This window comes from Salvia splendens, chromosome 15 (genome assembly GCF_004379255.2).
Source record: "Salvia splendens isolate huo1 chromosome 15, SspV2, whole genome shotgun sequence".
Lineage (NCBI taxonomy): Eukaryota > Viridiplantae > Streptophyta > Magnoliopsida > Lamiales > Lamiaceae > Salvia > Salvia splendens.
The window spans coordinates 31,179,760-31,203,594 of record NC_056046.1 but is presented as its reverse complement, the minus strand read 5'-3'; positions in this window follow the sequence as shown (position 1 = coordinate 31,203,594).

Genomic DNA, 23,835 nt, shown 5'->3' with positions numbered 1-23,835 from the left:
TTCTTCCCCGCTTTTTAATTCCCCCAGTAGTCACGATTTCCTGTGCTTCCTATCCTTAGGAAGTGCGGTCATGACATTAAGCCAGGTGTGTGAAGGAAATCGCCAGGCCCAGGAAGTGGACGAGATAATTGCCTGGCGAGGGAATTTAGCAGAAAGTGAGCATGAAAGGAACAAACTGCCAGACGGAGGAGATTAATAGAAGAAGGGCAAAGTGGAGAATTCAGAGAGAGATTCTAGAAGATCGGCTCCGCATCTATAAATAGAGAGCACGCGAAGCACATGAGCATCATCACACATCATTCGCTCTTAGCTCACTTTCACACAATCCACACACACTTGGGGGGGATTAGGCGATTCATGGGGGTTCACCGGGGTTCTTAGTTGTTCGTTGCTGTGTACCATCGTCCTCACGTAGGGCGAAGAATCAATTTACTGTTTTCGTTAATTTCTGTTGGGCTTTCGTCCGAGACTTCGCTGTTCGAAGCTCGGCTTTGTTTTGCTTTTGTGAAGTTGAATCTCGTAGTTATGAAAGTTTTTGTTTCTGTTATTACTGTGTTTGATTATGAGTTTTGATGTCTGATTCTGAGTTTGAAGTTGATTTACTTGCTATGGATGCTTTTCACACTTGATCCATTGGTATGAAGTTGAATCGGAGTTGATGGAGTTGGGTTTGATCGTTGTTGGGTTCGGATCGCTTGGATCCAGAGTGGATTAAGCGTTCAACGTATGGATCTAGAGCAGAGTTGTTGAATTCTGCATGGGTTTTGATGTTTGGTTTCTGTTTATCTGTTGCTCAGTCTAGTAGATGTAGATCTGTTCATTTTCTGGTTAATCGCAATTTCTGACGTTCAAATCATCATGCTCTGTTTTGATCCGGGTTTGTGCTCTATTTTCTACATGTTTATGTTTGGAATGGTGGAAGATATGAAAATCGTTGTTAGTTAGAGTCAGGAATTCGTTGTTGCAGCTTTTCATTCGTACCTTTCTATTTTGGGATATGGTCCCCACTGCAAGTTTGAGTAATCTGTTTGCTATGTCGTGGAAGTTTCGTTGCAGTTTTCATGAGTTATAATTTTCTCAACCCAAAGTTGCGTGGCAGTAGCCAAAACCTTTTCCAAAACTCTCTAAATGTCTTCAAGCGCATCTGTCTTCGTGGGATCGATCCCTACATCCCTGTACTAGCCAACAGTATAGCGGGTTGAGGGTTTTGAAACGGGGAATTGTGTGTCCGACGACCTAGACTTGAAGGTTCTTTGAGTTCCTAAACCCAGTGATATAGTCAATCCTCTGGACCCGATAAGCTTGATATAACACACTCAGTACACACTTAAAACCTGTCCTTCACTAGCTCTCGAGTTTGATTGACTGATTTCTCGAGCGATTGTAACAAGCGATTTCAATTGCGATTGTACAAGCGATTTCAATTACGGTTTCTATAGCTTCTCCACGGATGTAGTCTTATGACCGAACCACGTAACTGTGTGTTCTTTATTTTGTTTCTCTGATTTTAGTTCTTATTTTTCGTCAGAATCTGCGGTCAATTACTAACAAATTGGCGCTGTCTTGGAGTTGATCGGCGCGATGACTTCGGAAAAATTCGAGATGGAAAAATACACGAGAAAAAATGATTTTGGCATGTTGAGGCTCAAGATAAAGGCAATTATGATGCAATAGGGCTTAGGGGAGATCTTGAAGGAACGAAATGATCAACCAATTGCGGTTGCAGGTGCAAATGAAAAGGTTGATCTCCAGATGCAAGAACTCCAGTATATGGCGTATAACACGTTTATTCTCAGCCTCAATGAGGATATCGAAGGAGGAGACTGCAGTTGCAGTTTGATCGAAACTTGACTCATGATAAGGCTAATTTCATGCATAGGTTATGGGGTTAAATTCTGCAAATTCTGTGATCTAATGAGTCTTTGTAAGTTCAGGTATGTGAAAAATCTGCCAAGTCTAGAAGAACGCGTGGCGAGGAAAAAATGAAGTGGAGTAAGAAGCAATTTCAGAAACATTGAAGGGCGGAAAAAGAAATTAAGCCTAGGGATCCGCACCTATATAAAGGGACACTCTCCTTTGAAGAAGATATCTCGCTCGCACTTTCACTTAGTCTTCTTAGCTTCACCTTCAAGCATATTCACTCCACACACACTTGGCACAATCATGGGTAATTCTGGGTGTTTTGGTTAGCTAGTTGGTTTGTGTAACACTGTCTCTACGTGAGGCGAAGATACAATCTACACTTCGCTTGTTATTTTGTCTCGCCGCGAGTTCCTTGCCGGAAGCGTGGCGATTTACCGTTTTTTTGAACATTAGTTTACGTAGCTATGCAAAATGTTTCTTCCTGTTTTTATCTTGGTTTCTGATGTTGGTTGTTGATTTATTGTTGGATGCTTTTCGCAATTGATGTTGGACTCGAGTTGGTTGTTGAATTCTGATGTTTGGATGTTGAGATCAGAGTTGTGGTGAAGTGAAGAACACGCCCAGCGACCGCTGGGGTGTATACAGCGACCGCTAGGAAGAGCCCTCGAAGCTACTGGAGTCGGTGCAACGACCGCTGCGACCCAGTGCAGCGACCGCTAGCCAAGGGTCAGAGGCTACGGACCATTGTGCAGTGGCCAGCTGGCCGAGGTGCAGCTGTCCGCTGCGAAAGAGCGGCGCACGATTTGACCCACTTTCTCCCCAAGATTTACCAAACTTAGCCAGAATTTACCTTATTTCCTGTTGCTCGAAAATCCCACTATAAATACCCCTCAAATCTCTTCATTATCATCAACCTTTTTGCCTTCAAAGCCTAGAGCATAAAAGTGAGAGAGTTCTTCATTGTGCAAGAGTTTGAAGAAGGATTCAAGAGAAGATCATCAAGGCTACAAGGATTCAACCTTTGGGTTTTATTGCTTTAGTTCTTATGCTTTCTTTATTTTCCCTTCATTCTATGTATTTGGGCATAATTTGAGTGACTCGTTCTATCAAAGTATAAACTATGCTAGGGTATTGTAGTTGGAATTTGTATAACCATAACTGTGAATGCACATCCCTGGAATTCTCTTATCTATTATATTTTACCTCTTTGTTTTACCGCAATTAGTTGTTTTCCTAATTTTCAATTGTTCTTGTTTTCAAAATCTTTCAAATCTTTTGGTTTTCCAAATAGTGAACAAAGCTTAGTAGAAGGCAGCCAATTTGTGATTCTATTCCCCGTGTTCGATATCCCGGTACTGACCTTTAGCTATACTATTTCTACTCTGTATACTTGCATATACTTATAGTGCTAATAAAAAGTGCATCAAGTTTTTGGCGCCGTTGCCGGGGAATATTATCACTTTTTGATTGATATCTTCAAAAGGACGAATTTGCTAATTTGGAATTTAATTGCTTTCATTTTTATTTTTATTTTTGTTTTTATTTTTATATTTTTACTTTATTTTCTTTAGTAGTTTTGCAGGTTGTGAATACTTGCACCTTTTGTGGTGAAAACAGGATGGGGGAGCCTACCAACCATGATCTTATCGTCGCTCTCAGAAAGGAGGTGGAAGAGATGCGAGCTAAGAGAGCTCGAGTAAAGGCTGAAAAAGAAAAACGTTCAAGGGAGGTAGTTCCAGTTATGAATATGTTTAGTCATGGTAACATGGTGGACATTCCTGTAGGTCCGCAGATAGAGGCTAATAAGTTCAAGTTGGAGATACCCTTGATCAATAGGGTTGAACAAAATGCTTTCGCAGGAAGAGACAATGAGGACGCAAATCGACATCTCACCAAATTCGTGGAAATAGCTAATACAACCAAGATCAATGGTGTTGATGATGATATTGTGAGGGTAAGACTTTATCCCTTTTCCTTAACTGATGCTACTAATGAATGGTATGATTGTCTGCATGCAGAGAAAACCACAAATTGGAAGGATTTAGTGGTACTCTTTCTCGACAAGTACTACCCGCCTGGCACCATCCTTAAGCTTAAGTGTGAGATCTTTCAAATCATGCAAGGATCCGATGAGCCCCTATATGAAGCTCTCGTACGTTTCAAAGCTCTGCTCCGCAAATGCCCAAACCATGTTTTGGAATAGACCATCAGGTAGGAATCCTTTATAATGGATTTAATGAAAAAATTTCTAGTTTGTTGGATTCAGGGGCGAATGGGGGATTCTTAAGGAAAGGAGGAGCTGCCGCTATGGAGGTGATAGAGGAATTAGCCACCAACAGTCGGGGCTGGTCCAAGGAAAAGCACAAAGCTGAAGGGCTAGATGCAGTGAAAAGACCATGTGAGAGTGAGACATCTCGAGAATCGGCATTCATCAAAGCTAGACTTGAAAAGTTAGAAGCTCCAAGCAAGGGGAATGACATCAAGGATGTCAAATATGACCAAAATGGGGGTGACCACCCCAACTAGCTTTACAATAATAGTCATCCTAATCAGGGGAGTGGTAGTTTTAATAAATGTAATGGAAATCACCCGCACCCAAATGTATCTCATGCTAATAATCACAATTTTGTCCAATCTCATGCAGGATTCGATCTAAGCAAAGGGAAAGGAGTGGTGCCTCTTACTAAGGAAGATAAATATGAGGCCGACATCCAAAAGATCTTGGAGATAATGCTTGAAGATAGGAAGAACAATGAGGGAAAGATTGGAGTTGTAGAATAAAGAATGAACAAGCTCGAAATTGGGTTAAACACGGTAGTTTCCACTTTGTCCTTCATTAAGTTACAAATGGATCAAGTCCAAGAGAAGGTAGAGGAAGATAAAGCTAAAGCTGCTGCCAAAGTTGTCGACGTCAACAAGGATCGGGATGCAAAGAAGTCACTGACCAAAGCTAGTACTTCGGGCACAAAACCTGAGGAGTATGCGCAACGCAGCGGACCACTGGATCAAACTCAGCGGGCCGCTGCGATTGAGCCAGCGTCTGATCAGCTTGTGCGACAAAATGGAATCATCCTGCCCTTCCAACCCAAAAAGAAACTCAAGCTTGAAGATCAATTTTGACAGTTTTTTAATATGTTCTGTAAATGTCATATTAACCTCCCTCTCGTTGAAGCATTGCAGGAAATACCTAGGTACGCCAAGCTCCTGAGAGAGGCGGTTATGAAGAAGCAAAGGCCCCAGAAATCTGATCTAAAGCTTCCTCTTCACTGTAGTGAGATCATCCAAAAGCAAAGGTCTGTCAAGCAGAGAGATCCAGACCAATTCATCATTCGATGTTCGATTGGGAATGGTAAAGTAGACAAGGTTCTTTGTGATCTTGGAGCTAGCATCAACATAATGTCATTGGAATACTACGAGAAGCTCAACATTGGGCCACTCAAATCCACAGATGTTTGCTTAAGAAATGGCTAACAATACAACAACAAAGGCGGTGGGGGTAATTGAGGATGTATTGGTAAAGGTTGATGATTTTATATTCCCTGCCGATTTCTTTGTTTTGGATATGAAAGTTGATAAACAAGTTCCTCTAATCTTGGGAAGAAATTTTCTAGCCACATGCAAAGCCCTTATTGATGTAGGTAGAGGAGAAATCACAATCAGTGACCATGGAGGAAAGTCTACTTACTACATCGACAGTGCAATGCTAAAGGATGAAGAGGCGAGGAGAGCAAAGAAGGAAGAGGACTATAGGATGGTTATGATGTGTGATGCATCTAAACCATTCGACCCAATGAAAGGGGAAGATCCTTCTAACCCTTCTATTTTCAAAGTTTATCCCACTCCTAACTTTCAAGAAACTAAAAAGGAAAATCCCAAATCTTTGCATACTCCCTTGCATGAACGGACCTCGAAGAAAAAGAAGCCTCTATATCCCATAGACTCTGAGGTCTACATCATCAAGACTGAAAATGGAAAATTCAAATGGTGGAAGAAAGTTCTCAACAAGCTGGTCTCATTTGCGGTGGCAGAGACTAAGAGTGTTGGTATAAAGGCATCCCAAAGGAATCCTCATGATGGGGGATAACTTATGAACTTCAAAGAACGCCAAGCTAAAGACGGAAAACAAGCGCTTGTTGGGAGGCAACCCAACCATTTTGCATCATATTTTTTGCTTTAATTTTAAGTAATTTTGGTTTAGTTTGTTCTTCTTGTTATTGAAATTTTTTCACAGGTTCTGGACAACTTCCAGCGACCGCTGACGCTTCCGCAGCGGCCCGCTGGAAAGTCATTCCGAGTCTCTGGACTCAGCCCAGCGACCGCTGGCGATATCGCATATTTCTGCTGGCGAATCACTGGAACGGTTCTGACCCCTGCCCAACGACCGTTGTGTCTATGCAGCGGCCGCTGGCCTTTCACCGCTCTCTAGCCGTGATTTTTCACAATTTTCAAAATTTCGCCGGTCAGACCTTTACGTGAAAATTTTCAAGGTATCTTTACTACTTTCATAGTTTACTCACGTCCCTACCGACTCTACAAACTTATTTTACACTTTGTTGTAAATATGTTTGGGGGGATGAAGTGGTGGACCATGAGTTTAGGTTTTTGCTTTAAGTTTTTAGTTTAAGTTTTTGTTTTGAAAAAAAAAACCCGAAGGTGAATTTTCTTGAAAACTGATAAGTCGTATTCTAGGCCTTGGTTACTGGTCAGTATAACATGCATAATAGGATTATGTCTGCAAAACAGTGCTAAAGTGTGCAGGAAAAGCGTTCCAGTCAGTAGGAAAAATTTCAGATAACTCAGGTGAAAAGAGCGCCAGAAGGGTGCAATACTGACCAGGATGCATGCCAAAAAGGCTCGAGATGGAGAAGAAGGATGGCTGTGAAGGATCAACCACAAACAAGGGCAAATGAGTCATTTCGCGAAGAGAGTCTGACCTAAAAATCAAGGGCAGGCCTCCCTATAAAAGGAAGCCACTTGGAGAGAAGAATGGAAGATCACCTTACATACTTAGTTAGAGTTCTCTCGGGATTTACCGTTCCTTCAGCATCATACAAGTATTCTCGTTCCTCGCCACAGCTATGGTCACCTGAGTTCCTGAAGTCCGCCGGTTCATCAGTCTCCGCCATTCCAGCTAGTGTTTTCGTAGTCAGAACAGTTTATCGCCCGGAGTGGCAAAAACAATCTTATTTGCTTTCGTAGTTAATCGTTTCTCGTTTGTTTCCGTTGGATCTGTGGAATATTCAGTACTTGTATCGTTTTGGTTGTATTTTGCTCGAGATCCAAACGTTCTATGATATGAAGTTGTTTTATTTTATCCATCTGCTCGGTTAATTTTGTTCATTCTGCCTAGGTAGCGTAGATCTAGTCTTTGCAGTAATTTTCTAAGTGTTTGAATCATGATTTCACCTAGAGTTTCTAGATCTAAATTCGTTGGTTTCATTGTTGGTTGGATTTAGTTTTCTGAAGTGTTTGAGTACAAAATCCGAGTTTAAGTGATTTCTGTCACCTTGCATGTCGTCCAGTATGCATATCTCTTGATTTCATGCGTTAATCTTTGTGTTTAAGCATTTTAATCGGTGGATCTAATTTGTGAGTTCGTGAATTTGAAGCTGTGATCATGGAGTCTGGTTCTATTTGATTGTTGTGCATATTAGTTGAAGAAGATAACGTCCACTTCCTAGTTTTTGGGACCACTTAGCTTTTAGGTTACTTTTTGCTTTGTCCTTTACTTTTTTCTGTGGTACCCTCCAGATCTGACAGTGCAACAACCTAACTGCCAAATATTCCCTAATTTTCTGTTTAGCTTTTTATAGTAACCATTCTACTTTCCACATGTCTCAGAAACATCTTGTTCCCCACATTCACGTACACAGCTACATGCCGATCCCATTCACGCCACTAGTCAGTAGAGTACCCCCTTTAATTCTTGTCTAGGTAGATACTCAGCCCACGCGTGGTAGCAAACCAAACCCTTCCAGAATATCACCACAATTAATGAAACGCATCATCTCTGTGGGATTCGACCCTTACCTCTACTATACTAGCCAGTAGAAGTGGGTTGAGGAAATTATTGATACCAGGTTCAGGCTTAGCTGGGGTTTTATCCTGATCAGTAGGATACATCCTTCCTTATCGCGATACCTGCACAAACCTGCTCTTTCAAATGGCGCCGTTGCCGGGGATGAATGGCGTTATTAGCTGTTATTGTGTGTGATACTTTGGTGTATATAGTGTGCATAATTTTTTCTCTTTCTTTTTATTCCAGTTTATGAGAAGCAGTTCGGCTCCTGACCATTGTAGACCGAAGATACTCCAACGAGGGACTATACTCGTAACCACTCGTTCTGACCTGTCGACAGCCCTGTCTGATCTAGGCACGAGTAGTGACGAAGAGCGAGACACAATAGAAGGAGAAATACCATAAGAGGTGCTACAGTTGGAAGGAAACCCAAGGAGGATGCTGCCCAAATAGACGATGATCCAGATATCGGAACGCTGAACGCGCATACCGAAGGAGAACCGCCGCAAGCTATAGTTGTGACCCCAGGACAGACGGCCTGTGATGTGAAGCCCCATGTTATCGCGATCCTACCCACGTACTGTGGGAAGAGCTATAAAGGCCCCTACGAATTCCTTCATGAGTTCTGTAAGATTTGTAGGGCACAGAGAAGGCCAATAGGGGCGACCGAGGATGACTACCGATTGAAAGCTTTTCCGTTCGTCCTAAAAGGGGAGGCCAACACCTGGTTTATGCGCCTGTCCCCCAGCTCCATTGAGAGTTGGGTTGACTTCAAGTCAGCCTTCTTAGGCGAATTCTTCCCTTCATCGAAGACGAGTGCGCTGAAGAGAGAGATAACCAGTGTGAAGCAGGGGTACGATGAACCCTTGAGTGATTATTGGGTGAAGTATATGAGCCTCTTGGATGCGTGTCCAAACCATCGCATGGAAGATATAGAGACACATCACGTATTCTAAGAAGGAATGAACAAGGCAACAAAGGATCTGGCAAACTCATCGTCAGGAGGAAGCTTCACATAACTAAGGGTCAGTGAAGCGAAAAAGGTCCTAGGGAAGCTTCTGAGCGCGAAGAAGGAGTACGACAATTCAAGGGATGGTTACAGCAGAGAAAGGATTGCTAGTGCTTCGTCTACTGACCAGGAGCAGAAGATAGAGCAGAAGATGGACTTGAAGATGGAAGAGCTGAAAAAGAGGTTCCTGAGCGCGTTCGAGAAGAACACACCGCCACCTTCCCCAACTGGAAGCTACAAGGGTGCAGAGCAGGGAAATCAAGGACCACACTATGATCAGCCTAATGACTTCGTCAATGTGGAGCAAGTCAATGATGCGGGGTACTATAATTCTAATGGGAATTGGATCCCGGGGAGACAGCGAGACGCACCATGGAGGGACCATCCGAATTTTTGATGGGGGAATGGAAACCAAAATCAAAATCAAAATCAAGGTCAAGGTTAGAACCAATACAACCCTCACCCGAATCAAAATCCCAGCCGTGGTCCAGAAAATTCCGACCACCAATTCAACTGGTCAGGAAGAAACCCACAACCCCACAACCAAAACCCACAGAACCAGAACCCACCGAACCAAAACTCGAACCCTGTTTATGTACCTCCCCACCAGAGAAACTTCCAAAATTACCAGAATCAGCCCAATCAAGGTCCCCAACACCAGCAGAACCAAAACCAGTTCCTGAGCCAAAACCAGAATCAATATCACCAAGACAAGTACAACTCTCTTGCCCAGTATAACCAATACCCATCTAACCAGAACCAGCAAAACTTCCAGAATTACCAGCATAACCAAAACACCCAGTATAGCCAGCACCAAGGACTGAATCAGTTCCAGTATCCCAACAGGTCAAGGAGATCTATGGAGGACATGATGCGAGAAATGCTCGCTTCGCAGCAAACTATCAAAGGTGAATTGCAATCCCGTAATGAAGTCGTGCAGGGGATGCAAAATGCCCAGAAGGAGCATAAGGCGAACATGGATACGATGAATAGACAATTAGCCCAACTGGCGAGTTCAATGGGTGAATTGAAAGCAAACTCGGGAAAACTCCCGTCTACTGTCCATGTACCCGAAAAGGCAAACGTGAGTAAGGTCACATTGCGGTCCGGTACTGCCTATGAGGGACCCCAACCGAGGAAGCCCAGTGGAGAGCCTAGTGGGACGGAGATACTGAGAGACGTCGTCTCGGAAGGAGAGCTCAACATACCTATGCCTCAAATGCAGGATCCATTTTTCTTGAGTGAGGAACCATTGGGAAAAGGTGAAACCAAGGGCGTACAACCCAGGGAAGACCGGCCTAAGGAAGCAAAACCCATGAAGGAGACTCCAACCCAGGACGTGCCCAAGAAAGACTCCGGAGATGCTGTTGAAGGGCCGGTGGACGAGGAGAAAGGAAAGGAACCATTCCCTTACCGTTTCGTGACCAAGAGGAAGAAGGAGAACCCTGTTGCTTACATGTCGATTTTTGGGAAGCTAGATGTCACCATACCATTCCTCCAAGCCATGAAGCTACCCCCGCTCGGGAATTTATCAAGGAATGCATAGCCAGGAAAGCCCAGGAGGATGGAAAGATCATGGTGGAAGGGATAGCGTCAACAATCGTGCAAGAAAAGCTACCATCAAAAGAGCCGACCCAGGTATGTTCACTCTACCTATAACTATAGGAGATGTGAAAGTCGAGCATGGAATGTGTGACCTGGGAGCATCTATAAATGTTATGCCATTGTCAATCTATAACCGGTTGAAGGGAGTGAAGTTGTCGAACACTAGGGTGTTAATCCAACTGGCTGATAGATCATGCATAAATCCTGAGGGTGTGTTAGAAAATGTGTTGGTGAGAGTACATGATTTTACTTATCCTGCTGACTACTATGTGATCAAAATGAGTGAGTCTGAGGCTAGGGAGTCTAGCGGTATATTGTTAGGGAGACCGTTTTTAAGAACAGCTAAGACAATCGTGGACATGGCTGAGGGGACAATTTACATTGATTTTCATGGAGAGAAATTTACTTTTGATATCAATGAGGCCATGAAGAAACCTATCGATTCTGAAAATTTGTGCTATGTTGATGTAATTAACCCCCTAGTCCAAGATTTTCTTGAGACCGAATTATTGCAGGAAAAACTCCAAGCGTTAGATGTTTATGGACAAGCTGATGTAGAAGCGGCTGCTTAGTGCGATCTGATCAGTGGCCAAGGATTGACTGATGAAGAGATAGAAGGAGCAATTAAGGAGTTTTGTCAGAAATCAGAGTTTATTGGAGCCGCAGGGGCTCAACTACCAACCAGTACAAGGGAATTCTCGGATGGTAAAGTAGAGAAAGAGGGAGATACTGAAAAAAACCCTCTACCCGAAAACTCACTTTCCCCACAAGTCGAGCTGAAGAAACTGCCAGCAAATCTGAAGTATGCCTTTCTCGGAGAGGAGAACTCCTACCCGGTGATCATCAGCAGCAGCCTTACGAAGGAGCAAGAGACGAGGCTACTGAATGTGCTGGACAAGAACAAAAGAGCAATTGGATGGAGCCTTTCAGATTTGGTGGGAATAAGCCCCGATATCTGCATGCACCACATTAGGCTAGAAGAAGGAGCAAAAGCACATCGAGACTCGCAGAGGAAGGTGAACCCTAACATGCGGGAGGAGATATTGAAGGAAATCTTGAAATTGCTGTCGTTAGGAATTATTTATTCGGTGCCCGATAGCGAGTGGGTCAGCCCCATTCACATGGTCCCTAAGAAGTCCGGGATTCAAGTGGTTCAAAATGAAAGGAATGAACTGATACCAACAAGGTTAGTCACTGGTTGGCGTATGTGCATAGATTACCGCAAACTGAACGCCGCAACCAGGAAGGACTACTTCCCCCTACCGTTCATCGATCAGATGTTGGAGCGACTGGCTAGGAAGAAGTACTTTTGTTTTTTAGATTGGTACAACGAGTATTTTCAAATCTAAGTGGACCCCTGAGGACCAGGATAAAACCACCTTCACCTGCCCATTTGGAACCTACGCGTACAGACACATGCCATTCGGTCTTTGCAATGCTCCAGGTACATTTCAACGATGTATGATGAGCATATTTTCCGATCTGATCAAGGAGTGCATAGAAATATTCATGGATGACTTTACAGTCTACGGAGACTCTTTCAACTCTTGCCTTCATCACTTGGACGTAATTCTGGAGAGGTGTCAAGCAAAAAGTCTGGTCTTAAATTTCGAAAAGTGCCATTTCATTGTCACAGAGGGGATCGTTCTAGGACACGTGGTGTCGGAGAGAGGTATCCAGGTAGATCAAGCCAAAGTGAACGTCATATCCAAGCTGCCATTCCCTACTGAACAAAAGGAAATAAGGGGTTTTCTGGGGCATGCAGGATTTTATCGACGATTTATTAAGGACTTCGCCAAGATCGCCCAACCCCTTACCAGACTTCTTCAAAATGAGGTGGAGTTCAATTTTGATGAACAGTGCAAGACTGTTTTCAACCTTCTCAAAGAAAAGCTGATATCTGCACCAATTATCCAGGCACCTGACTGGGATCACCCTTTCGAAGTGATGTGTGACGCCAGCGATTACGCGGTGGGAGCTGTTCTGGGTCAGAAAATCAAAGGGAAAAGGTATGTGATTTTCTATGCGTCTAAAACATTGAATCAGGCCCAAAGGAATTATGACACCACTGAAAAGGAGATGTTGGCCGTGGTATATTCATTCGAGAAGTTTCGGCAGTACTTGTTGGGATCGAAGGTCATCGTCTATACTGACCATGCGGGCATTTAGTACCTGATTTCCAAGAAAGAATCTAAACCCCGTTTGATTCGATGGGTACTCCTGTTACAAGAATTTGATTGGGAGGTGGAAGATAAGAAAGGGGTCGAGAACAAAGTAGTGAAACATTTGAGCAGAATAGTGCAAGATGGGAGCAGCGAAGAGGTAAATGACCGGTTTCCAGAGGAGCACTTGTGCAAAGTGATTTTTGCCGTTAGGAAAATTAATTGGGAAGAAGTAATGAAGCTTACTGGCCAGGATGTCACACTAAAAGAGAAAGAAAAGGTAGTGCAGGAGCCATGGTTTGCGGACCTAGCCAATTACCTAGTTTCAGGGGAGCTTCCAGAAATACCAACCATCACCAAAGCTCAAAGAATGAAGATCAAGAGTGAAGCAAAATACTACTTTATGGGATGACCCATACCTTTGGAAGGTAGGAGCAGATCAAGTAATAAGAAGATGCATTCCTGACTGAGAGTAGAGGGACGTATTGACACATTGCCACTCCTTGGCATGTGGAGGGCATTTCGGTCCCAAGAAAACGACAAGAAAGATTCTGAACAGCGGATTTTATTGGCCAACCCTCAACAAAGATGCCTATGAATTTTGTAGAAGTTGCGAGCGTTGTCAACTAACCGGTGGGATATCTGCACGAGATGAAATACCACAAGTACCGGTTATTGTCTGCAAGCTGTTTGACATATGGGGGATGGATTTCATGGGGCCTTTTCCCTCATCTTATGGAAACTTGTATATTTTAGTTGCAGTTAACTACGTCACTAAATGGGTAGAAGCCAAGGCCACGAGCACGTGCGAAGCGAAAAAGGTAGCCAAATTCCTCAAGAGTAATATTTTCAGTCGGTTTGGAGTACCAAGGGCCATCATATCCGATCAGGGAACCCATTTCTATAACCGCACTATCGAAGCATTGATGAAGAAGTACGGTGTGCACCACGGATTATCTAGCCCCTACCACCCACAAGCGAACGGTCAAGCGGAAATCTCTAATCGAGAAATAAAGAACATACTGGAAAAAACGTCAACCCTTCTAGGAAGGACTGGAGTGTAAGGTTAGAGGATGCTCTGTGGGCGTATCAGACAGCCTACAAAACCCCCATAGGGATGTCCCCATACAGAATCATTTTTGGGAAGATGTGCTACTTACTAGTAGGGATGGAACATCGAGCATACTGGGCAGTACAACAAGTTAATATGGATGCTAAAGCCTGTGAGGAGGAGAGGAAACTGCAGCTACAGGAGTTAGAGGAACTTAGATTGGAGTCATTTGATTCCGCCATGTGGTATAAAGAGAGAACTAAATTGTGGCACGACAGAAACCTAAAGACCAAAGACCTTCATGTTGGCCAGAAAGTACTACTCTTCCAGTCAAGATTGAAGCTAATGTCTGGTAAGCTCAAATCAAAGTGGACAGGACCCTATGTCATAACCGCACTCCGTTCCAATGGAGCAGTGGAGATTTCAGGGAGTATTCCTAACTCTGAACCTTTTATCGTAAATAGACATAGGCTGAAGGTATTTAGGAATAACAGTGATGTGGGTGTAGTGGATGAGATTTCACTACAACCACATACTAAGATTGCATACTGACTAGTAGGATAGGAATTTGGAGTTCCACTGGGCCAGTTTTCGTTTAACAAAGCTTGCGTATGCTGGCCAAGTAGTTCCAAATTATCTAAAGAAATTATAAATATTGTAAATACGTGGTAGTTAATTAATTAATTAATTAATTTTTCTTTCGCATGCTTTAAAAAAATTAAAATCCAAAAAAAATATTTTTGGACCTTAAATATTAATTGGAGTACGTACTAATCACGAAAACACCAAGTTGGTGAAATTCTCAATTGTATTTAAGTGTCCTCTTTACTTTGTTACCATTCTGGGAAAATATGGGGGGAAAATGTTAAAAAGGAAGATTTGAAAGGGATGGAGTGTAATTTGAATTTAGGTGTTTGTTGCAGCTTTGCAGGGAGGACAGCGACTGGGAGAACGCGTGTGCAGAGAAAGGACAGGCGATGTCCAATCAAGTGGCAGAGCTCTCAACCGTCTCTCACGTGAAGCAGCGTGACCTGGAAACCGTCTGTAGCCGATTACAAACCCTCAACCTCTCTATTCCACTAATAACCCAACCGTCCATTTCCCTTTCATTTCGCAAACCCTTACCTCCCTCCTCTCTTCCAAAATTACCATCGTTCTCCACCAGAAATCGACACCAACATTACCACCAAAAATCAACGATTCAAGCGATGGGGAAGAAAAAAATGGCAAGAAAATAGCCCGCGGAGAAACCCTTTTCAACCCGACGGGATGAAACCCCAGAATTGCAACCGCTGATGGAAGAGCGGCCGCCAAACCCACAACCACAAGAACCGGTTCCTCAGACTCCGGCTATGGTTTCTTTGGACGTTATGACAGAGTTCCTCAGACAGCAGGACCCGACTAGAGATTGGGCGGCTGAGTTGGCAGGTTTTAGCCGAATCGAAGGCAAATGGGGCATGACTGGAACAACCCCGGTAGTACCTACATCAGAAATGAGTATGCAACCCACGGTACAACCACCATCTTCCATTCCGACTTCCTCAACAACCCCCGCAGAAAGGGAGTCTTTCGCGACGGTCGCACCATCAGAACCCTCGAAAGCCTCCCCGACTCACCAACAAAGTGACCCGATGGATGTTGATCCCATCTCTGCCTATTATGACTCTAAATTAGGGGGAGGTGAAGGAAAAGGGAGCAAGGAGCAGCTGAGCCGGGTGGGAGGAGATGAACCAGAGAGGACGCCGGTAGCGGAGCCCATTGCCCAAGAAATGGCAAGAGAAGAAATAGATCTGAATGAAACAGGCAAGAAACAAGGCATCATGACTGATGATGAATTTCAGATGATTTTAGATGAGGTGAATAGGAAGGAAGATGACACTTTCAGGTTGGTTGAGGATTTAGGCCTTGCATCGAGGACAGTCGGAGAAGGTGAAGTATCCGGTACAGGAAACAAACCAGAAGGCCAAGCCCACCAGCCAGTAGACGAAGTGGAAGAGAGGCAGACCAGAGAAGAAGAGACAATGTCAGTAACACCCCAGCCAGATGCAGGGGAGAGTGAAGCACGCATTGAGAATGAGGAGACAGTAACAGAGGTACCAGCACCAGTGGCACCTCCAGTGTCGAAACCGGAAGCAGTAAAAATGAAGTTAGTGTTGAAGAGCGATCCAAAGGCAGAACGGCCGAAGCCGATGAGAGTGTCGCAAAGATGCCTAGGGAAGTGGACATCCAGCAAGGCGAAGGCAAACAAAACAGCAGATCCAGTGGAGGTTTTAAGTGAAGAGGAGAGGACCACTACTACCAAACCTGGGGAGGAATCCTTATCAGCTACTGACTTAGAGGATGCCTCGACGGCCGCCGAAGTGGTCTCACCAACGCCGAGTGACCAGAGAGAGGGGACTGATAAGATGGCTGAGGGTCTGGACCTCGCATCTGAGTCAGTAGGTCACGAAGAGCCAAGAGATGACAGTATCCATACCCGCGTGGAGACACACCCTACTGCCCAGGACAAGCCTTCAACACAAGCAGAGAAGAAACCGGAAGAAGATGAAGACAGAGATGAGGACAAGTACCGAGAGAAGAGGAAAAGGAAGGGGAAAGCCCATGTTAAGAAGAAGCCAGGCAGCAAAAAGCAACGCACAGTCAACATCGGCGTTGTCATCAAGGAACCAGATCAGAGAGCCTCACCGCACCGAAGGGAGTCGAGCGACAGCGAATATACTGCCAGTGAAGAGTCAGGGTCCGAAAGCGACATCTCCCTGGAGGAAGAAGAACACAACACCCAGCAGCTTCCCGACTACCACCGCGAATTGACACATCCTCCGGTGGAATGGCTACGATACAGGAGATGGGAAGTGGAGCTAACAGATGATTTGATGAACGAGATGAAGCTGTACAACACCCAGAAGCTCCAAGATGCGTTCGACGACAAGGATGAGGGCAGCAAACAAATTAAAAGCGGGAAGGTACTCCATTTTCCTTCCCTTGATGAGCTAAGTGCCCGTGAACCTTTTCTATCTTATATGCGTGCTCTGGGATTCGATTGGTTGCTGGAGAACAGGGACCCCAATATACCTGTTAGGCTAGCGAAGGAATTTTTCACTACATTTCGTTTCAAGGTTACTACAGATTTGGACGAGGAGTCGATAAGCTTTAGGCTGTTTGGGAGAGAGGTGCGCATGAGTTTGATAGAGTGGACAATGAGGCTAGGCATGTGTAGTCTGGAGGAAGCCATAGGGTCAGAGTGGAGGAGTCGGGAGAGGGGAATCCCCCCGAAGACACATTGAATTTGAACCCCGGGAGGCTTGGGAGGAGTTGACTCACCCGGCGGTTGGGCAATTTACATCTATATTATCCCGCTCCACACATTTCAACAATCCTATTCTGCGCCTTGTCCAACTCTATTTGGATTTCAACCTGCTAGGGCAGTCGAATTCAGCCGTCCGAACGTCAATGACAGAACTCTACCTCCTTTGGTGCGCTAAGAGCGGAAGAAGATTACATCTGGGGTTCTGGACCACATACCAATGCAACCTCGTTGCCACCCATCCTGTGAGAAATCTTTCTCTCTGCCATTTACTGGGAACTTTTGTGAGAAATAACATCAACTGAGTGGAGGCTGAAGACTTGTCGCCCATGTATATGGTGGATCCCCCTGGCCTTTTTGATATGTCGTTTTTCATACGCACCAACACTGTTTACCTCAGGGAAGGAGTCTCGCATTTCTATGGCATGGGAGAAGAGGCTGTTCCCGCTGGACGAGTTCCAGTAGGTCAAGGCGCACAAGTACAAGCTCAACGGCAGGCAACCCTGGAGAAAGCAGTGGCAGAGATGGCAGAGGAGAACAGGCAGGTACGAACGAAGTTGACCCGATTGGCGTCTGTGATGGAGAGTATCTTGTGGGAGTTAGCGAAGGGAAAGCCAGAGAATGTAGCCGGAGCAAGTGGCCTGGAGGCCGAACTGATGAACCATCGGTGACGGAGGAAGAAGAAGATGATCTGGAAGAGTCCGAGGAAGACGAACCTGAGGAACCACCTGCACCCAGCCCTGCCCCCCGAAGGAGCAGGAGAAATATGTGACCACCCCCCCACTGACCAGTTAGTTTTCTTTTTCTTTTCAGTTTGATTAATTTTTTTCTTATTCGCATTTTTTTAGGTAGTATAATTTTTTTGTAGTATATGTGTTCAAACCCCATTCATAACACTTAGACTATGCAATAGTCTAAGTGTAAGAAGTAAAGGGTTTGCTACTTTGGCACATGTGTTTATGTTGTTTTTCTTTTCAAGTGCATGGTAACTCACACTTAGCCTATTGCATTGTCTAAGTGTGAGGAGTTTGTGTATATATGTGTTTGTGTTTGTGAGCTCTGTTAGGTTTTACACTCTCCCACTTAGCCTATTGCATAGTCTAAGTGTGAGAAGTTTTTAGTTTAAGTATGTGTTGTTCTTGTTTCGTTAATATGTTTGTGAGTCAGCCATACCAGCCATTTCCTTTTTTCCACTTCACAGCCTTTTTGAGGGCAGATACTTGTGAAGTGGGAGGGGGGATGCAATGGCCGGTATGACATGTATATATGTGTGGTTTGTGTTAGTGTTTGTCTAAGTTTAGTTTTTTTTAAGATATATGTGTGTTGATTGGGCTTAAAACTCAACTGCCTCGAACTGACAGTGAAGGGAATTGAGGGAGATAAGACATGCTGGAAAATGGAAACCACCCCCCTTAGTATCTCCTAGTCAGAATAGATGATGCAAGTATGAGAGAAAAACCCATCTTTAGAGCCAGATACAAAAACCCTCTTAAATGGTGAGTTATAAGCCAAAGTGGAACCACTTTCCACCAATTTAGAAAAGAAAAGAGTGGCTGCCACATGATGCCTAGGGTAAGGTGACCGCGTGTACTACGTCCTGAAGGCAGCAGGAAACCCCCATCCGAAAAAAAAACAACCCTTAGAACTCCTTTTCTAGCCAAATTCTATGTCCAGAAATAATCCACTAGCCACTAGGACTGTGTGTGTGCGAGGCGTAAGGCAAGAAGGCAACTTGACCACAAAAAGAAAGAAGAAGGAATAAGGGTGGCAAAGCCACAAGTAAGCTACTGACCAGTTGGAGACCAATATCAGAAAACGTCCAGCCAAAGAAGAGCAAAAGCCAAAAACCCAAATACACACAGTTCCCCCACATTAGAATAAAGTAATAGTTTTTGAACCTTAGAGCCTTAGGAACATCCACCCCAAACACTACAAACCAATAGCCCCGTTACAAGCCTTAAAGCCCTTCAGGAGCCGCACGTGAGATTTGAGTCCAAAGCATCCGTGGTTCAGCATTATGAGAGAAAACAGTCCTAACATCCCTGGTGAGGAATGAGTGACTGAGAGAATCAGGTGTGTGGCCGAGAGTTTGGGTGATCTTGACGAGCGGATATACTGATTGGGAAGGAAAGGGGGGGCGGCAGAAGTTCAAGGCTGTCTAAGGCCGGATTGCACCTGATCCCAAGGGGAGGGATGGTTGAAAATATAGCCCATTCATTTTGTTTAAGTGTTTGTGTGTTTGTTTATGTGTGTTTTGTCTGTCGTTATGTATTTTTCTTTGCGTCATGTTTAGAGTCTAGTTTAGGATAGCGTCGGTCAGGGGTGTAACCAGGCTAGAATTCGACTTATTTCTTTTTGTCTGTCCTTCACGCTTGAGGACAAGCATGTGGGAAGTGTGAGCAGTTTGATAAGTCGTATTCTAGGCCTTGGTTACTGGTCAGTATAACGTGCATAATTAGATTATATCTGCAAAACAGTGCTAAAGTGTGCAGATAAAGTGTTCCAGTCAGTAGGAAAAAGTTCAGATAACTCAGGTGAAAAGAGCGCCAGAAGGGTGCAATACCGACCAGGATGCATGCCAAAAACGCTCGAGATGGAGAAGAAGGATGGCTGGGAAGGATCAACCACAAACAAGGGAAAATGAGTCATTTCGCGAAGAGAGTCTGACCTAAAAATCAAAGGCAGGCCTCCCTATAAAAGGAAGCCACTTGGAGAGAAGAATGGAGGATCACCTTACATACTTAGTTAGAGTTCTCTCGGGATTTACCGTTCCTTCAGCACCGTACAAGTATTCTCGTTCCTCGCCACAGCTATGGTCACCTGAGTTCCAGAAGTTCACAGGTTCATCAGTCTCTGTCATTCCAGCCAGTGTTTTCGTAGTCAGAACAGTTTATCGCCCGGAGTGGCAAAAACAATCTTATTTGCTTTCGTGGTTAATCATTTCTCGTTTGTTTCCATTGGATATGTGGAATATTCAGTACTTGTTTCGTTTTGGAAGTATTTTGCTGGAGATCCAAACGTTCTATGATATGAAGTTGTTTTATTTTATGCATCTGCTCGGTTAATTTTGTTCATTCTGCCTAGGTAGTGTAGATCTAGTCTTTGCAGTAATTTTCTAAGTGTTTGAATCATGATTTCACCTAGAGTTTCTAGATCTAAATTCGTTGGTTTCATTGTTGGTTGGATTTAGTTTTCTGAAGTGTTTGAGTACAAAATCCGAGTTTAAGTGATTTCTGTCACCTTGCATGTCGTCCAGTATGCATATCTCTTGATTTCATGCGTTAATCTTTGTGTTTAAGCATTTTAATCGGTGGATCTAATTTGTGAGTTCGTGAATTTGAAGCTGTGATCATGGAGTCTGGTTATATTTGATTGTTGTGCATATTAGTTGAAGAAGATAACGTCCACATCCTAGTTTTTGGGACCACTTAGCTTTTAGGTTACTTTTTGCCTTGTCCTTTACTATTTTCTGTGGTACCCTCCAGATCTGACAGTGCAACAACCTAACTGCCAAATATTCCATGATTTTCTGTTTAGCTTTTTATAGTAACCATTCTACTTTCCACATGTCTCAGAAACATCTTGTTCCCCGCATTCACGTACACAGCTACATGCCGATCCCGTTCACGCCACTAGTCAGTAGAGTACCCCCTTTAATTCTTGTCTAGGTAGATACTCAGCCCACTCGTGGTAGCAAACCAACCCTTCCAGAATATCACCACAATTACTGAAACGCATCATCTCTGTGGGATTCGACCCTTACCTCCACTATACTAGCCAGTAGAAGTGGGTTGAGGAAATTATTGATACCAGGTTCAGGCTTAGCTCAGGTGTTATCCTGATCAGTAGGATACATCCTTACTTATCGCTACACCTGCACAAACCTGCTCTTTCAAAAACATGTCATGAACTTAGCATGAAGAACTAAGAAACACGCATGCTTAGGGACACATTAGACCGAGTTGCCAATGATATTAAGTTCTTTCATCTTTAATTAAGTATGACTTGATATTTTGATATGGTGGTTTGGTAAAAAGGTGCATAATTAATGAATTACTTTTTCACCTTGAATCATGCTTATACCTTGTGAGATTTGAGCCTTAATTTCTTTCATGTGTGATTTATCTGCATTCATGTACATGTTTCTAGAACATGCTCCTAGTCTGCCTAAGTTTACTTAGTGTTTAAGTTGATTAAGGAGGATGTTAGGCCATCTTTTCATAGCTACGTTTATATCCATTATTTTGACCCGTTTCGAAAATTATTCTTTATCCCTTTGGAGCCAATTTTGACCCTTTAAGCCTATTCTTTAGAAGCCAAATTAATGGGGACAATTCCTTGGGTTAGTATAGTTTTTACTTTATCTTTGTAAAGGAATTGGAGAGATAAGGGAAATTTGTGAAAAATGAAAAGTAGTGTGCTTAATGTTAAAAAAGTGCAAGTGAGAAATAGAAAAATTCAAAGTGTGCTTGATCTTGAAAGGATGTTTATAAAAAAAAAGAAAGAAAAGTTGTGGAAGGATGTGAAAAAAAAAATATCAAAAGTTTGGAGATGTGAGTTGAAGGAGAATAAGTTATCAAAAGTGTCTTGGGTTTATAAGAAAAGTGGAGTTTATTTTACTCTACTTGGGATTTTTATTTTTAGTCACTTTTTAGCCAAATGTTTCTCACCTACCAAAGAGCCTACATTACAACAAAAAATAAAGACCTTTCGGACTTTTGATGCTTAATCACATCTAATAGAGGAGGGATTAGACTTTGAGCAAGTCTATGGTAAACTTTGCATGATGCATGATTTGAGTGCTTATACACATTGCCTTATACACTTTTGTGGTGAAGTGAAGAACACGCTCAGCGACCGCTAGGGTGTATATAGCGACCGCTAGGAAGAGCCCTCAAAGCTACTGGAGTCGGTGCAGCGACCGCTGCGACCCAGTGCAGCGGCCGCTACGATCCAGGGCAGCGACCGCTACCCAAGGGTCAGAGGCTACGGACCATTGTGCAGCGGCCCACTAGCCGAGGTGCAGTGGTCCGCTGCGAAAGAGCGGCGCACGATTTGACCTACTTTCTCCCCAAGATTTACCTAACTTAGCCAGAATTTACCTTATTTCGTGCTGCTCGAAAATCCCACAATAAATACCCCCTCAAACCTCTTCATTATCATCAACCTTTTTGCCTTCAAAGCCTAGAGCATAAAAGTGAGAGAGTTCTTCATTGTGTAAGAGTATGAAGAAGGATTCAAGAAAAGATCATCAAGGCTACAAGGATTCAACCTTTGGGTTTTATTGCTTTAGTTCTTATGCTTTCTTTGTTTTTCCTTCATTCTATGTTTTTGGTTTATACAAGCATGTGTAACTAAACTCATAGGATTCTAGGGATGTGTTAGTAACCACTTTGGTTATACAATTCCTTTTCTATTAATATCCGTTTTGTTTATACTTTGTTTCTTCCTTAAGTTGTTCCATAATACTACATGTTTGAGTGACACATTTGATGTTGATTTGATATAACTTGCTACATAATCGTGAGAGGATGTTGGCGAGTTAGATCCACTTAATAGACACTACAATTAGCTTCCCTTAAAACGACACTGTTAATTGAGAGTGAGGACTTTTCAAGGGTCTTAGGAGCTTTTGGGAGTTGCATATCTAGGATTGAAAACCCTAGTGTTAGCAATCTACGCTTGTACCGCATGGGCATAATTTGGGTGACTCGTTCTATCAAAGTATAAACTGTGCTAGGGTATTGTAGTTCGAATTTGTATAACCATAACTGTGAACGCACATCATTGGAATTCTCTTATCTCTTATATTTTACCTCTTTGTTTTATCGCAATTATTTGTTTTACTGCTTTTCAATTGTTCTTGTTTTCAAAATCTTTCAAATCTTTTGGTTTTCCAAATAGTGAACAAAGCTTAGTAGAAGGTAGCCAATTTGTGATTCTATTCCCCGTGTTCGATATCTCGGTACTGACCTTTAGCTATACTATTTCTACTCTGTATAATTGCAGGTATTTATAGTGCTAATAAAATGTGCATCACTCGGTCTAGTAGTTAAAATCTCAACCCCAAGTTACGTGGCAGCAGCCAAACATTCCCAAGTCCTCTGAATTCTTATTTTCGTCACATTCCTCCCTGTGGGTTGAGGTTTAATTGAGGGTTGATGAGACTCGGTCCAACGACCAAGCATTCCAGTTATTGAATCTCTAGACCCTGTGATCTAGTGGAATCTCTTGACCTGGAATCTGTGAACACCAAAATGTACTGTGCTCTCATCCTGACCATCAACTGACTTTGCATAACTAAGTCTGTTGCTACCTGGCTTTATCTCAAGTAGAAATTGTTCACTTTCCAGATTTCAGAAGCAAAGAGTATATTGGAGCAGCTTGAGGATTTAGAGAAATGTATTGATGATCTTGAAAATATATATGAGCAGATCAAAGATGAAGGCAAAGCACTCATGCTTCTAAATTCTTTGCCAAAATTCTATGAGCAGTTCCAGAATGCCATTCTTCTTGGGAGGGACTCCAATATCACCTATGAGAAAGTAGACTATGCATTGAAGCTTAAAGAATTCCAAAAATCAGCTGGGAAATCTCAAGATCTAGCAGCAGAGAGCTTATATGTCAAGGCTGGAGGAAAGAAACATCAAAAGAACAAGAAAGCTAGGTATTAAAAAGGGACGTCACAACTACCTAATTTGCAAGAAGTCTGGGCACTTCAAGAAAAATTGCTATGCTTAGAAAAGGAAGCATGCAGAAGGTGAGAAATATATAGATACAGGTGACATCACCGAAGGTGTTGAAGTAGGGCAGATTCAGAAT